The sequence below is a fragment of the Xenopus laevis genome, chromosome 7S (assembly GCF_017654675.1).
Source record: "Xenopus laevis strain J_2021 chromosome 7S, Xenopus_laevis_v10.1, whole genome shotgun sequence".
Classification (NCBI taxonomy): domain Eukaryota; kingdom Metazoa; phylum Chordata; class Amphibia; order Anura; family Pipidae; genus Xenopus; species Xenopus laevis.
In genome coordinates, this window is record NC_054384.1 from 53,029,378 (window position 1) to 53,043,902 (window position 14,525).

The 14,525-nt window shown below is 45.3% G+C and overlaps 1 pseudogene; it reads right to left on the minus strand.

The window, feature by feature from the left end:
- Window positions 1–14,525, minus strand: part of LOC108697516 — a 48,455-nt pseudogene that overhangs the window by 28,878 nt on the left and 5,052 nt on the right.

The window sequence follows — 14,525 nt, forward strand, 5'->3', positions numbered from 1 at the left end:
TTAATAGAAAAGACATACAGAAATAGTACCAACAAGAAAAATAAGTATTTTAAAGTAATGAAAATATAATGTAAACGAGATGCTGTGTAGCCATGGGGGCAGCCATTCAAGCTGGAAAAATAACAGATATAGCAGATAACGGATAAGCTCTGTTATATACAATGGGATGTTATCTACTGTGAATCCTGTGCTTGAGTGGCTGCCCCCATAGCTACACAGTAGCTTGTTCCTTGTCAACTATAGTAGTCTTTCTAAAGCAAACACACCAGTTTTACCAGTGCAGGGCAACAGTACATTATATTGTCATTCCTTTAAAACACAAATTTTTTGGTGTTACTGTTCCTTTAATAGCAATTGAAAAGTATAAAATCAACAATCATCAAGCAACTTAATTACAGAGAGAAGTACGAATATGCAAGGCTCAAGGCTAAAGATAAAACACAAAATATCAAAGCAATCATTTCTACATAAAAACGTACCACTTTCTCCAGAATGACGTCATTGGCTTCAACAAGCAAATCAAATTTATCTTCAAGCAATGTGACTTTGCTTCGATCCCGAATATGACTACGACAGCCATGATACTGCATAATTTGACTCATGCTATCATGAAAAGAAACATAAAATTATAAATACAAGCAAAACAGAATCTCAGAATCCATCACTTCACAAAGAAACATGGTAAGGGAAGGGTTGTATTACACTTGATCTTAAGGAATGTGGGACAGTGGTCCTTCATGATTCACATAATCAATATGTGGAATCACATAGGTCTTTGTCAAAAGATACGTTTATGTATCTTTTATACATGAGCCAAACTGAATTGGCTTTTGTCCAAAAGGGATGGGATATTTTCCCATTTAAACTTTTTCACTTAACTGTTTGCATTTTCACAATTTATGGTCCAAAGACTGCTTTATACAGCACTCAGACAGGTGCATAAATTTGGGCACCTCAACAGAGATATTACATCAATACTAAGTTGAGCCTCCTTTTGCAAATGTAACAGCCTCTAGATGCCTCCTATAGCCTTTGAGGAGTGTCTGGATTCTGGATGGTGGTATTTTTGACCATTCGTCAATACAAAATTTCTCCAGTTCAGTTAAATTTGATGGCTGCCGAGCATGGATAGCCTGCTTCAAATCATTCCATAGATTTTCGATGATATTCAAGTCAGGGGACTGTGATAGCCAATCAAGAATATTGTACTTCTCCCTCTGCATAAATGCCTTTGTAGATTTCGAAGTGTGTTTAGGGTCATTGTCTTGTTGGAATATCCGACCCCTGCATAAAACTTCAACTTTGTGACTGATGAGTGAACATTATCCTGAAGAATTTGTTGATACTGGGTTGAAATCATCCGAATTGTTCTTTGTGCAAATTGTGCTGAATTGAAGAACGATGTACAGGTACACTGTCTGCAGCAAGATGTTCTTGTAGGTCTTTGGAGGTAATCTTTGGGTTGTCTATAACCATTCTCGCGATCTTCCACATATACTGCTCCTGTATTTTTCTTGGCCTGCCAGACCTGGGGTTTACAGCAACTGTGCCTGTGGCCTTCCATTTCCCGATTAGATTCCTTACAGTTGAAACAGACATCTTAAACTCTGAGATAGCTTTTTGCAGCCTTCCCCTAAACCATGATACTGAACCATCTTTGTTTTCAGATCTTTTGAGAGTTACTTTGAGGATCCCATGCTGTCACTCTTCAGAGGAGAGTCAAACAGAAGCACAACCTGCAATTGGCCACCTTACTGTAAATACTGTATCTTTGATTGGACACACCTGCCTATGAAGTTCAAGGCTTAACCAGCTAATCCAACAGATTGGGTGTTGCCAGTAATCAGTATTGAGCAGTTACATGTATTAAAATATTCAAAATTACAAGGGTATTCAAATTTTTGCACAGCCAGCTTTTCACATTTCATTTCATACAACTGCTTCACTAAAAATCTTTGTTCAGAACACATCCCAGTACTCAGATGTTCCTGAGAAATGAAAGACATACCACTGTTGTCTTTTTGTTGAAAGTGGAATAAATTATTATGCAGCTTGAGAGGTGTTCCCAAACTGTAGGTGCTTTTTACAAGAGAGAACAATACACTGTGGATTTCCTAAGTCTCAAGCTTCAGAAATGCCATAAAATCTTGAAGTAGTTGTGTTTAAAGGAATTGTTCATTGTAAAAATAAAAACTGGATAAATAGGCTGTGCAAAATAAAAAATGTTTCTAATATACTTAGTTAGCCAAATATGTAATGTATAAAGACTGGAGTGACAGAACATAGACAGAACATAGACTTTGAAGGGGGGCCACATGGGTCATATCTGTTGCTTTTGAATCAATAAGATCAATTGAAAACTCACTAAACAGATATGTACCATGTGGCCCCCTTCAAGTCGCTGACTAGCTCAGAGTTAGAGAGCTGAAAAGCAGAAAGTAATGTTCTGGCTATTATGTTACACATCCAGTCACTCCAGCCTTTATACATTACATGTTTGGCTAACTAACTATATTAGAAACATTTTTTATTTTGCACAGTCTATCTATATACCCAGTTTTTATTTTCACGCTGAACTATTCCTTTAAGACTTACCCCCCCATATGTAATAAAAAAGCACTACTGTTACCCAGCTGCAGTAACCTATAGAAACCTTTTGCTTTAACCTATTTGCTTTAAACATGCAAACAGTGGGGGGCGTGGCTAGCCGGCAAGCAGCATGGACGCGTCTCTTAAAGGGGACCCGTCACCCAAAAAAAAAAATTCCAAATCCTATTTTATCACATTAGTCAAGCACAATGAACGTTAATTACACTATATAAATTATTTGAATCTTGTTTCCTTCAGTCTGGGAATTCATAATTATAACAAGCAGGAAGCAGCCATTTTGTGGACAGTGTTATTAAGACAAGTCTTGTATCATCTCAGAATCTTGTTTGTGCACCAGAATGGGGGACCCAATGTCCATTTCTATGCCCTGGCTACACAATTAAACGGTAAAGAGAACGGGGGAATGTGGGGAGAGCAGCGACATCTAGGAAGTGCTGAATGGAAAGTGAAAGTAATTGTCTGCCCCGCCTCTATGCCACTGGCATAGAGGAGGGGCAGGCAATATTTGATTGACAGCTGAGATTTTTAAATGAGCTTACAACAGCTATGAATGCTTTAATAAAAAATAGAAAGTGGATTTCATGTTTAATTTGAAAAGGACTTTTATTATACAGATTTTTGTGTCTGGATGACAGGTCCACTTTAAGCGCTCCCAGGGTCCCTACTAATTCCGGCCATTATCCCCTGTAAAATATAGCTGTCCTCCAAGATACAAGCTACCTGGAGATCCACAGAGTCGGCCGCTTCCATCCGGACTCGCATCCACCGCCCCAGCAGCTCCTAGGCTGCGAACTGACGTGCGGCCTAGTCCCGCACTTAAAGCCGCGGACTCCAGTACAGCTCTGCCCTGGCCGCATCCGGACCGGCTATTGCATCCCGCCGACTGCGACGGAAACCAACACAGCAGGGCACACGCGGTGGCGTGTTGAAGGGGTGAGTGCCACACTGACCCTGGGGGCGCCCCATCTCACCGTCCCTAAGACAAGCTAATGCCCACTCCACTGCAGGCTTCCAGGGCCTGAGACTGTGGGGCTTCCTGCCACTCCCTACAATACAGGGATACTGATATTGCCTGAGGCCCTTAGGAGTACAAACTCAGGAGGGACCACCTTGTGTGCCACCTTCAAGAAGGTCCCTGACAGTAAATGAGGCAGCCTTATTAGGTGGTACCCACAAGGAGAAGGGTGGGCACCATACCGTGCAAAGGCAGAGCTTCTGCAACGCTCCCTTCCTTGTACACGCCCTGCGGCTATATTGTAACGGCAGCCCTGCGCCCTGTAGTGGAGTACCCATTTGACCTCTACAGTCCCTTCCTTGGCCAGCTCTACTTCAAGGCCCTACAACACTCCTGCCATCATCCTGCCTTATGGAATGGTCACACCTGGGCACTGATCTAATGTAGAGAACCCACACGTGAGCTCTGTGTACCGCATTCTACCACTATTTTGGAGACCCTACTCTAGCAACAAGTACAGCTCCTGATATAACGACACTACTCTTCCCATGATGGGAGGCAGCAAAACTCAAAAACCCAAGTCTGATGCGGCATCTAAACTTGAGCAATTTGCCAGGCAGCCCTCTCAAAATGGCTCTCAGCCGAAAGAGCCTCAACCAGAGGCTGCGAGCTCCTCATCATCGCAACCTGAGGCTGCGACGCAACTGCTGCTGGACGCAATTACAGATTGCAGGACCTCGCTGTCCTCTAAGTTGGAGGAGGTCAAAGTCGATCTTTCGCTGCTTCGGGCTGACCTGCAGAATATGTGGGAGAGAGTGTGTGAAACAGAAAACAGAATCTCAGCCCTTGAGGACACCTGTGCTCCACTCCCTGCTGCAATAACTCGCATGGAAACTCAACTTAAAGCCTGCACGGACAAGCTGGACAACTACGAAAATAGGCAGCGACGAAATAATGTACGTATTTTGGGACTCCCAGAAAGAGCAGAGGGGAATGACCCAGTGGCCTTTGCAGAGAAATGGCTGAGAGACTTTCTCCCCACAGCTGCCTTCTCACCCTTCTATGCGGTCGAAAGATCCCATCGGGTGCCAGGTAGGAGCCTCCCGCCAGGGGCGCCTCCTAGGCCCTTCTTGGTTCGGCTGCTGAACTTCAGGGATCGGGACGCCATACTTCAGGCAGCCAGACAAAGCCCAGATATTTCGGTGGAAGGCAAAAAGGTATCCATATACCCAGATTATTCTGCAGAGCTTCAAAGACAAAGAGGCACCTTTATGGCAGTCAAGCGTCGCCTGCGGGAAGCCAATTTGAAATATGGCATGCTCTACCCAGCCAAATTGAGGGTTCAAGCCGGAGATAGAGCCAACTTCTTCACCTCAGCTCAAGATGCAAGTGACTGGCTTGATGCGAGGGGTGCTTCGTCCCCTAGAGCCAGCCCTCGCCGTCCCAACTAGACTGTTGCTGGAAGCAGATGCTGCAGCAGGTGAGATCATTCTTGTTTATACCTTTCTGACTGATGTAGCCTCGTACTATCGCCTGAGCCGTATGTAGCAGACTCCATTTACGGGTGATAGGGTGAGGGCATCGCTTCACTTGTACCCACACTGCTCAGTGATATATGGATGTACCTTTCCCATCTTGGAGTGGCACATGGCTTGAACTTTGTGAGCCATGACTGCGGATTGGTTGCTACAGACTGTTCATGCATGTACCTTTGAGCTTTCAGAGCCACTCTTGACACCCTCTCTGTGGAATACTCAAGATAGGAGCCCGCTCTCTCCTTAATGGCTATGTGCTGATACTACGCTAGAGCGTGTCATAACCTATCCACTGAAAGATTGTCCCATGATATGGCCGGTGTACGGCAGGGGGACGGTCATACCCTGAGATTTACACTGTCTGAGTATTCCTGTGTGTTGTGCTTATTGCCCGTACTGCACTAGTGCCTGATACGCTTGGCTACCTCAGTCGGATCCTGCTGCAGTGATGGAACTTAGGATCTCCCCGACATGCATATGCTATATTAGGTACCACGGAGACTCGGACTCTACCTCTGTACCAACGTATATTTTTGTTTTGGGAGTTATTGCCAAGCGCTACCCACTCCCCTGTTGGGATTGTTTGAATTAAGGGAAAATGTATCTCCAGGTTGGGAGGAGGATACCGGGTGGGGGGTATAATGTTAATGGGTATATCTTTTGTCTGTCTTTTTTCTCTTTTCCCTTTTCCTTTGCTTTGCTTACCTCTGTGAGGGGAGGTTTAAGGTCTAACACTTATTGCTGGTGGTGCGAGACATTGCTGTTGACTGCTATCGATATCCCACGAAACTCGAAGAATACTCTAATATCACCTACATACGTCAATCTCTTGCTGGGTGACCTCGGTCCCTTAGCACCACCCGGGCCCCAGTGGATCATAGTTTACCCTACTAATAACTATGACTCTGCAAAGTTTTAAACTACTATCCTGGAATGTGCGTGGGATTAATGATAAAGTCAAAAGGGCACTGGTTTTAGATACGGCCAGAAAATCTGGGGCGGATATTATCCTATTACAGGAGACACATCTAGTAGGCCAGAGAGTCCGTGCTCTGAAACGGAACTGGGTTTCGGTGGCATACCATGCGGACTTCTCAACATACTCCAGGGGAGTTGCTATCCTGATTAGAAAGTCATTACATTATCATTTTCACGCACTAACCTCGGATAGAGGTGGCAGATATTTAATTTTGAAAGCCCAAATTGCCGGTACCATTTATATCATTGTTAATGTCTACTTACCTCCTCCTGCAGATATTCAAATACTAAATGAAATCCTACAAAAAGTAGCTGCAATGGGCAACCATCGTATGATATGGGCAGGTGACTTTAACTTGGTCCCTGATCCGGCCCTAGATAGGCTTCACCCCTCCGCCCATGACACCAAAACTTTTGCCCGTTGGGTGGAAGCTACTGGCCTGATAGATGTCTGGAGATGGAGGCACCCCCAGCTTAAACAGTATTCGTGTTACTCGGTGGCCTCAGCGGCAATGTCTCGTATCGATATATGTCTAGGTACAACTGAAATATTGCCATATGTTGACTCTGTAGAATACTTGACAAGGATGTGTTCTAATCATGCCCCCCTATTATTGTGTCTGGGTGGCACCAATCAGGTTAGAAGAGATAAATGGAGATTACCCCCCAAATGGATAGCTAACCCACAGGTTCACGAACGTCTCCTCCCTCAGCTGACACAATATTGGGAAATAAACCAAGACACTGCAGCAGACCATATAGTGTGGGACGCCGGTAAGGCCTTTATAAGAGGTGCATATATCTCCCTTATTAAATTAGCACGTAGTGAGGGTGACCTGGCTCTCTCTCTGGCTCAGGACACTCTAGCTAAAGCAGAATCAGAACTGACGCACAACGAATCGGATGTAACTAAGCAGGCTATGCAATCAGCTCAGAGGGATCTGGACTTACTACTAGTTGACAAATACTCGCAACGGGAGCTCTATAGAGCAGCTGCCTGGTATGACAAGGGCGATAAAAATGGGAAGCTGCTGGCGCTACTGGCCAGGGGAGATGAGCCTAAGACCATGATACAGGCCATTACTGATGGAAATGCTCCATGTACGGAAATTTCTCCAGATCTAGCCACGCAATTAGACCAAGATATTACCTTAGATGAAATTAAAGATGCCATTAATGGGGAAAACACCGGGTCCGGATGGGATTCCGATAGAATGGTATAAGAAGTATGTTGACTTTCTGGCCCCCAAACTCCTTGCTCTCTTCAATGGCACCATTAGGACTGGGGTACTGCCGGACTCATGCTATGATGCCTTTATTACCCTAATACACAAGGAAGGCAAACCCCCTGATAGATGTGATTCATACAGGCCTATCTCCCTCCTTAACTGTGACATTAAGATTTTTGCCAAAATCATTGCCAACAGACTTAAATTGATAGCACCTGATGTGATACATCCGGACCAGACGGGCTTCATGCCCTCTAAGGCCACGGATATCAATGTGAGACGACTCTTTACTAGAGATGTCGCGAACTGTTCGCCGGCGAACTTGTTCGCGCGAACATCGGGTGTTCGCGCTCGCCGGAAGTTCGCGAACGTCGCGCGACGTTCGCCATTTTGGGTTCGCCATTGTTGGCGCTTTTTTTTGCCCTCTCACCCCAGACCAGCAGGTACATGGCAGCCAATCAGGAAGCTCTCCCCTGGACCACTCCCCTTCCCTATAAAAACCGAAGCCCTGCAGCGTTTTTTCACTCTGCCTGTGTGTGCTGAAGAGATAGTGTAGGGAGAGAGCTGCTGCCTGTTAGTGATTTCAGGGACAGTTGAAAGTTTGCTGGCTAGTAATCGTTTTGATACTGCTCTGTTATTGGAGGGACAGAAGTCTGCAGGGGTTTGAGGGACATTTAAGCTTAGGTAGCTTTGCTGGCTAGTAATCTACCTTCTACTGCAGTGCTCTGTATGTAGCTGCAGTGGGCAGCTGTCCTGCTTCTGATCTCATCTGCTGACTGCTGCAATAACAGTAGTCCTTGTAAGGACTGCTTTTATTTATTTTTTGTTGTTTTACTACTACTACTACTACTACTACTATAAGAGCCCAGTGCTATTAGTCTAGCAGTGTTGGGGAGTGGGACTGGTGTGCTAATCTGCTGCTCCTAGTAGTTCAGCAGCACCAACTTTAATTTTTTTTTTTAATATTCATTTTTTTTTTATTTTACTTTTTTTTATTTTACTACCGCTGTAGTAGTGTATAAGTTGACCTTTTAGGCATTATTTGCCCTGTAGGCATTATTTGCACACTGTTTTCTTCAACCCGCCATCGAGCTGTGTGACCTTGTTCACATTCTGTCTAAATATCCATAATATTACCGTCTCCAGAAAAAACACCGGAGTCACTTTTTTCAAGCAGCCATAATATATTTTACGTAATCCGTATCCACCGCTGTAGTAGTGTATACGTTGGCCTTGTAGGCATTATTTGCACACTGTTTTCTTCAACCCGCCATCGAGCTGTGTGACCTTGTTCACATTCTGTCTAAATATCCATAATATTACCGTCTCCAGAAAAAACACCGGAGTCACTTTTTTCAAGCAGCCATAATATATTTTACGTAATCCGTATCCACCGCTGTAGTAGTGTATACGTTGGCCTTGTAGGCATTATTTGCACACTGTTTTCTTCAACCCGCCATCGAGCTGTGTGACCTTGTTCCCATTCTGTCTAAATATCCATAATATTACCGTCTCCAGAAAAAACACCGGAGTCACTTTTTTCAAGCAGCATTCATATATTTTACGTAATCCGTATCCACCGCTGTAGTAGTGTATACGTTGGCCTTGTAGGCATTATTTGCACACTGTTTTCTTCAACCCGCCATCGAGCTGTGTGACCTTGTTCACATTCTGTCTAAATATCCATAATATTACCGTCTCCAGAAAAAACACCGGAGTCACTTTTTTCAAGCAGCATTCATATATTTTACGTAATCCGTATCCACCGCTGTAGTAGTGTATACGTTGGCCTTGTAGGCATTATTTGCACACTGTTTTCTTCAACCCGCCATCGAGCTGTGTGACCTTGTTCACATTCTGTCTAAATATCCATAATATTACCGTCTCCAGAAAAAACACCGGAGTCACTTTTTTCAAGCAGCATTCATATATTTTACGTAATCCGTATCCACCGCTGTAGTAGTGTATACGTTGGCCTTGTAGGCATTATTTGCACACTGTTTTCTTCAACCCGCCATCGAGCTGTGTGACCTTGTTCACATTCTGTCTAAATATCCATAATATTACCGTCTCCAGAAAAAACACCGGAGTCACTTTTTTCAAGCAGCCATAATATATTTTACGTAATCCGTATCCACCGCTGTAGTAGTGTATACGTTGGCCTTGTAGGCATTATTTGCACACTGTTTTCTTCAACCCGCCATCGAGCTGTGTGACCTTGTTCACATTCTGTCTAAATATCCATAATATTACCGTCTCCAGAAAAAACACCGGAGTCACTTTTTTCAAGCAGCCATAATATATTTTACGTAATCCGTATCCACCGCTGTAGTAGTGTATACGTTGACCTTGTAGGCATTATTTGCACACTGTTTTCTTCAACCCGCCATCGAGCTGTGTGAGCTTGTTCACATTTTGTCTAAATATTGATAATATTATCGTCTCTAGAAAAACCACTTGAGTTACTTTTTTTCAAGCAGCATTCATATATTTTACGTAATCCGTATCCACCGCTGTAGTAGTGTATACGTTGACCTTGTAGGCATTATTTGCACAGTGTTTTCTTCAACCCGCCATCGAGCTGTGTGAGCTTGTTCACATTTTGTCTAAATATTGATAATATTATCGTCTCTAGAAAAACCACTTGAGTTACTTTTTTTCAAGCAGCATTCATATATTTTACGTAATCCGTATCCACCGCTGTAGTAGTGTATACGTTGACCTTGTAGGCATTATTTGCACACTGTTTTCTTCAACCCGCCATCGAGCTGTGTGACCTTGTTCACATTTTGTCTAAATATTGATAATATTATCGTCTCTAGAAAAACCACTTGAGTTACTTTTTTTCAAGCAGCATTCATATATTTTACGTAATCCGTATCCACCGCTGTAGTAGTGTATACGTTGACTTTGTAGGCATTATTTGCACAGTGTTTTCTTCAACCCGCCATCTAGCTGTGTGTATTATCGTTTCCAGAAAAACCAACTGAGTTTTTGTTGTTGTTGTTGTTTTTTTAAAAATAATGCCAGGCAAAGGCAGGCCGCCACGCAGAGGCCGTGCTAGGGGCCGTGCTGCTATGCAATCCTGTGGCCCTAAGCAAATTGCCCAGTTTTAAAAAGCCAATGACCCTGAACTCCCAAAATGCTGAAGAGGTAGTTGACTGGCTTACACAGCACACCCCATCCTCTACCGTTTCTAACTTTACCACAACATCCTCCTCATCCTCCACTGCTATGGCCACCCCACGTAACACTTCCTCCACCACCGGTGCCCCTTCTTCACTGGGGTCAGAGGAGTTATTTTCCCATGAGTTTCTTGAACTGAGTAATGCGCAACCATTATTGCCAGAAGAAGATGAAGGAGATGAGGACCTTACACCAGATTTAATTCTGGCAGAGAACACGATAGAGATGGACATAATGAGTGATGAGGAGGAGGTCCCCGCTGCTGCTTCCTTCTGTGATGTGTCAGAAGAAATTGATGCATCTGAGGAGAATGATGATGAGGAGATTGATGTTTTGTGGGTGCCTAGTAGAAGAGAGCAAGAGGAGGGTAGTTCAGATGGAGAGACGGAGAGTCAGAGAGGCAGTAGGAGAATAAGACTTAGAAGAAGCAGGGAGGACAGCCCGCAGGGATCAGTAGGGCAACAACATGTATCGGCACCTGTGTTCAGCCGGCCAACGCACCCGCCATTGCCGCCAATACCGCCAACTCCGCCAACTTCTACTGTTACCGCCAGATCGCACACTTCCAAAAAGTCAGCAGTGTGGGATTTTTTTAATGTGTGTGCCTCTGACAAAAGCATTGTAATTTGCAATGAGTGCAGTCAGAAACTGAGCCTTGGTAAGCCCAACAGCCACATAGGTACAACTTCTATGCGAAGGCACATGAGCGGCAAGCACAAAGCACTTTGGGAGCAACACCTCAAAGGCAACAGGCAAACTAAAAGCCACACTCCTTCTGGTCCAGCATCTTACTGCTCTACCTCTGCTCTCCTTGACCCGTCTGAACCACCCTCCACTCCGCCTTCCACCTTGACCACCTGTTCCCATTCCCAGTCATCTGCCACCAGCCAAGTTTCTGTGAAGGCCATGTTTGAGCGTAAGAAGCCAATGTCTGACTGTCACCCCCTTGCCCGGCGTCTGACAGCTGGCTTGTCTGCACTCTTAGCCCGCCAGCTTTTACCATACCAGCTGGTGGACTCTGAGGCCTTCCGCAAATTTGTAGCAATTGGGACACCGCAGTGGAAGGTACCCAGCCGCAATTTTTTTTCTAAAAAGGGAATACCACACCTGTACCAACATGTGCAGAGCCAAGTTACCGCATCTCTGTCACTTAGTGTTGGGCCAAAGGTCCATATGACTACTGACGCATGGTCCTCCAAGCATGGTCAGGGCAGGTATGTCACCTACACTGCCCACTGGGTGAACTTGGTAATGGCTGGGAAGCAGGGAATGGGTAGCTCAACAACAACAGTGGAGTTGGTGTCACCGCCACGGATTGCACGCGGTTCTGCCACCACCTCTACTCCTCCATCGCTCTCTACCTCGTCTTCTTCTTCTTCTTACTCTGCTGCTGGGTCCTCCTTCTCCTCCTCCACACCTGTGCACCCCCAGCTCCCCCTAGGCTATTCGACGTGCCAGGTACGCCGGTGTCACGCTGTCTTGGGGATGACGTGCCTGGAAAGCAAAAACCATACCGGATCTGTACTCCTGTCATCTCTGCAGTCACAGGCCGATCGGTGGCTGACCCCACACCAACTGCAGATCGGAAAAGTGGTGTGTGACAATGGAAGCAATCTGTTGGCAGCGTTGAGACTAGGCAATTTAACACATGTGCCCTGCATGGCACATGTGTTAAATTTAATAGTCCAACGTTTTGTCTCCAAGTACCCAGGATTCCAGGACGTTCTCACCAAGTCCAGAAAGGTGTCGGCCCATTTCAGACGTTCCTACACAGCCATGGCACGCCTTGCTGACATTCAGCAGCGCTACAACATGCCAGTCAGGCGTTTGATTTCTGACAGCCAGACTCGCTGGAATTCAACGCTCCTTATGTTGGAACGTCTGCTGCAACAACAAAGGGCCGTCAACGAGTACCTTTTTGAACTGGGTGGTAGGACTGGATCTGCACAGCTGGGGATTTTTTTCCCCCGTTACTGGGTGCTTATGCGCGATGCCTGCAGGCTCATGCGACCTTTTGAAGAGGTGACAAATATGGTCAGTCGCACCGAAGGCACCATCAGCGACCTAATACCCTTCGCTTTATTCCTGGAGCGTGCCGTGCGACGAGTGACAGATGAGGCTGTAGACCAGCGTGACGAGGAGCTGGAAGCGCACGATTTCTGGTCGGAATCACCAGAACGAACCCAGGCACATGCTGCAACGCAGGGAGAGGTGCCAGAAGTGGAGTCAGAGGAGGAAGGTGGCTTTGTTGAGGAGGAGGAGGAGGACCAACAGGAGCAGGCTTCCCAGGGGGCTAGTGGTGACCTTTTGGGGACCCCTGGTCTTGTACGTGGCTGGGGGGAGGAGACCGTGGATGATGCAGTCCTTGATAATGAGGAAGCGGAGATGGATAGCTCTGCATCCAACCTTGTGAGAATGGGGTCTTTCATGCTGTCATGCCTGTTGAAGGACCCCCGTATCAAGAGGCTTAAGGAGAAGGACCTGTACTGGGTCGCAACGCTACTAGACCCTCGGTACAAGCATAAAGTGTCAGAAATGTTACCAACATACCACAAGTCCGAAAAGATGCGGCATTTACAAACCAGCCTGCAAAACATGTTGTACAATGCTTTTAAGGGTGATGTCACTTCAGGAACTCATCAACATTCCAGGGGCAGAGGTGCCAGTAATCCTGCCACGAGCACACCTGCAAGGACAAAGCCCTTTGGCCAGTCTGTAACGTCAGACATGCAAATGTTTTTCTGTCCAAGGCAGCGCCACAACCCTTCTGGATCCACCCTCAAAGAACGCCTCGACCGGCAGGTAGCGGACTACCTGGCATTAACTGCAGATATCGACACTCTGAGGAGCGATGAACCCCTGGACTACTGGGTGCGCAGGCTTGATCTGTGGCCAGAGCTGTCACAATTTGCCATGAACCTCTTGTCTTGCCCAGCCTCAAGTGTGCTCTCAGAAAGGACCTTCAGTGCAGCAGGAGGGATTGTAACTGAGAAGAGAACTCGCCTAGGTCACAAAAGTGTCGATTACCTGACCTTTATTAAAATGAATGAGGGGTGGATCTCGGAGGGTTACTGCACGCCGGAAGACTTGTTCTGACTTCTATGCAGCTGTCCTTCTCTTCAAGCCTCATGACTCCACACACAGCTGTCCTTTAGCGTCCTCCTCCTCCCTCCGCCACCGTTACAAACTAGGGTGCAAACCCTACTGGTTTAATTTTTTCTGGCCTCTGTGCTTCAGTGGCTGCGACCAAAAAAATGCCTATTTTCTGCATTTATATGACATAATTTTTCTGGCCTCTGTGCTTCAGTGGCTGCAACCAAAAAAATTTATATTTTCAGCATTTATATGGCATAATTTTTCTGTCAACTGTGCTTCAGTGGCTGCGACCAAAAAAATGCATATTTTCTGCATTTATATGGCATAATTTTTCTGGCCTCTGTGCTTCAGTGGCTGCAACCAAAAAAATTACTATTTTCAGCATTTATATGGCATAATTTTTCTGGCAACTGTGCTTCAGTGGCTGCGACCAAAAAAATGCATATTTTCTGCATTTATATGGCATAATTTTTCTGGCCTCTGTGCTTCAGTGGCTGCAACCAAAAAAATTTATATTTTCAGCATTTATATGGCATAATTTTTCTGTCAACTGTGCTTCAGTGGCTGCGACCAAAAAAATGCATATTTTCTGCATTTATATGGCATAATTTTTCTGGCCTCTGTGCTTCAGTGGCTGCAACCAAAAAAATTTATATTTTCAGCATTTATATGGCATAATTTTTCTGGCAACTGTGCTTCAGTGGCTGCGACCAAAAAAATGACTATTTTCAGCATTTATATGGCATATTTTTTCTGGCCTCTGTGCTTCAGTGGCTGTGGCCAAAAAAACTGGGCAAACAATGCCTACAAGGTCAACGACGTTGACCTTGTAGGCATTGTTTGCCCAGTTTTTTTGGCCACAGCCACTGAAGCACAGAGGCCAGAAAAAATATGCCATATAAATGCTGAAAATAGTCATTTTTTGCCATACGTTGA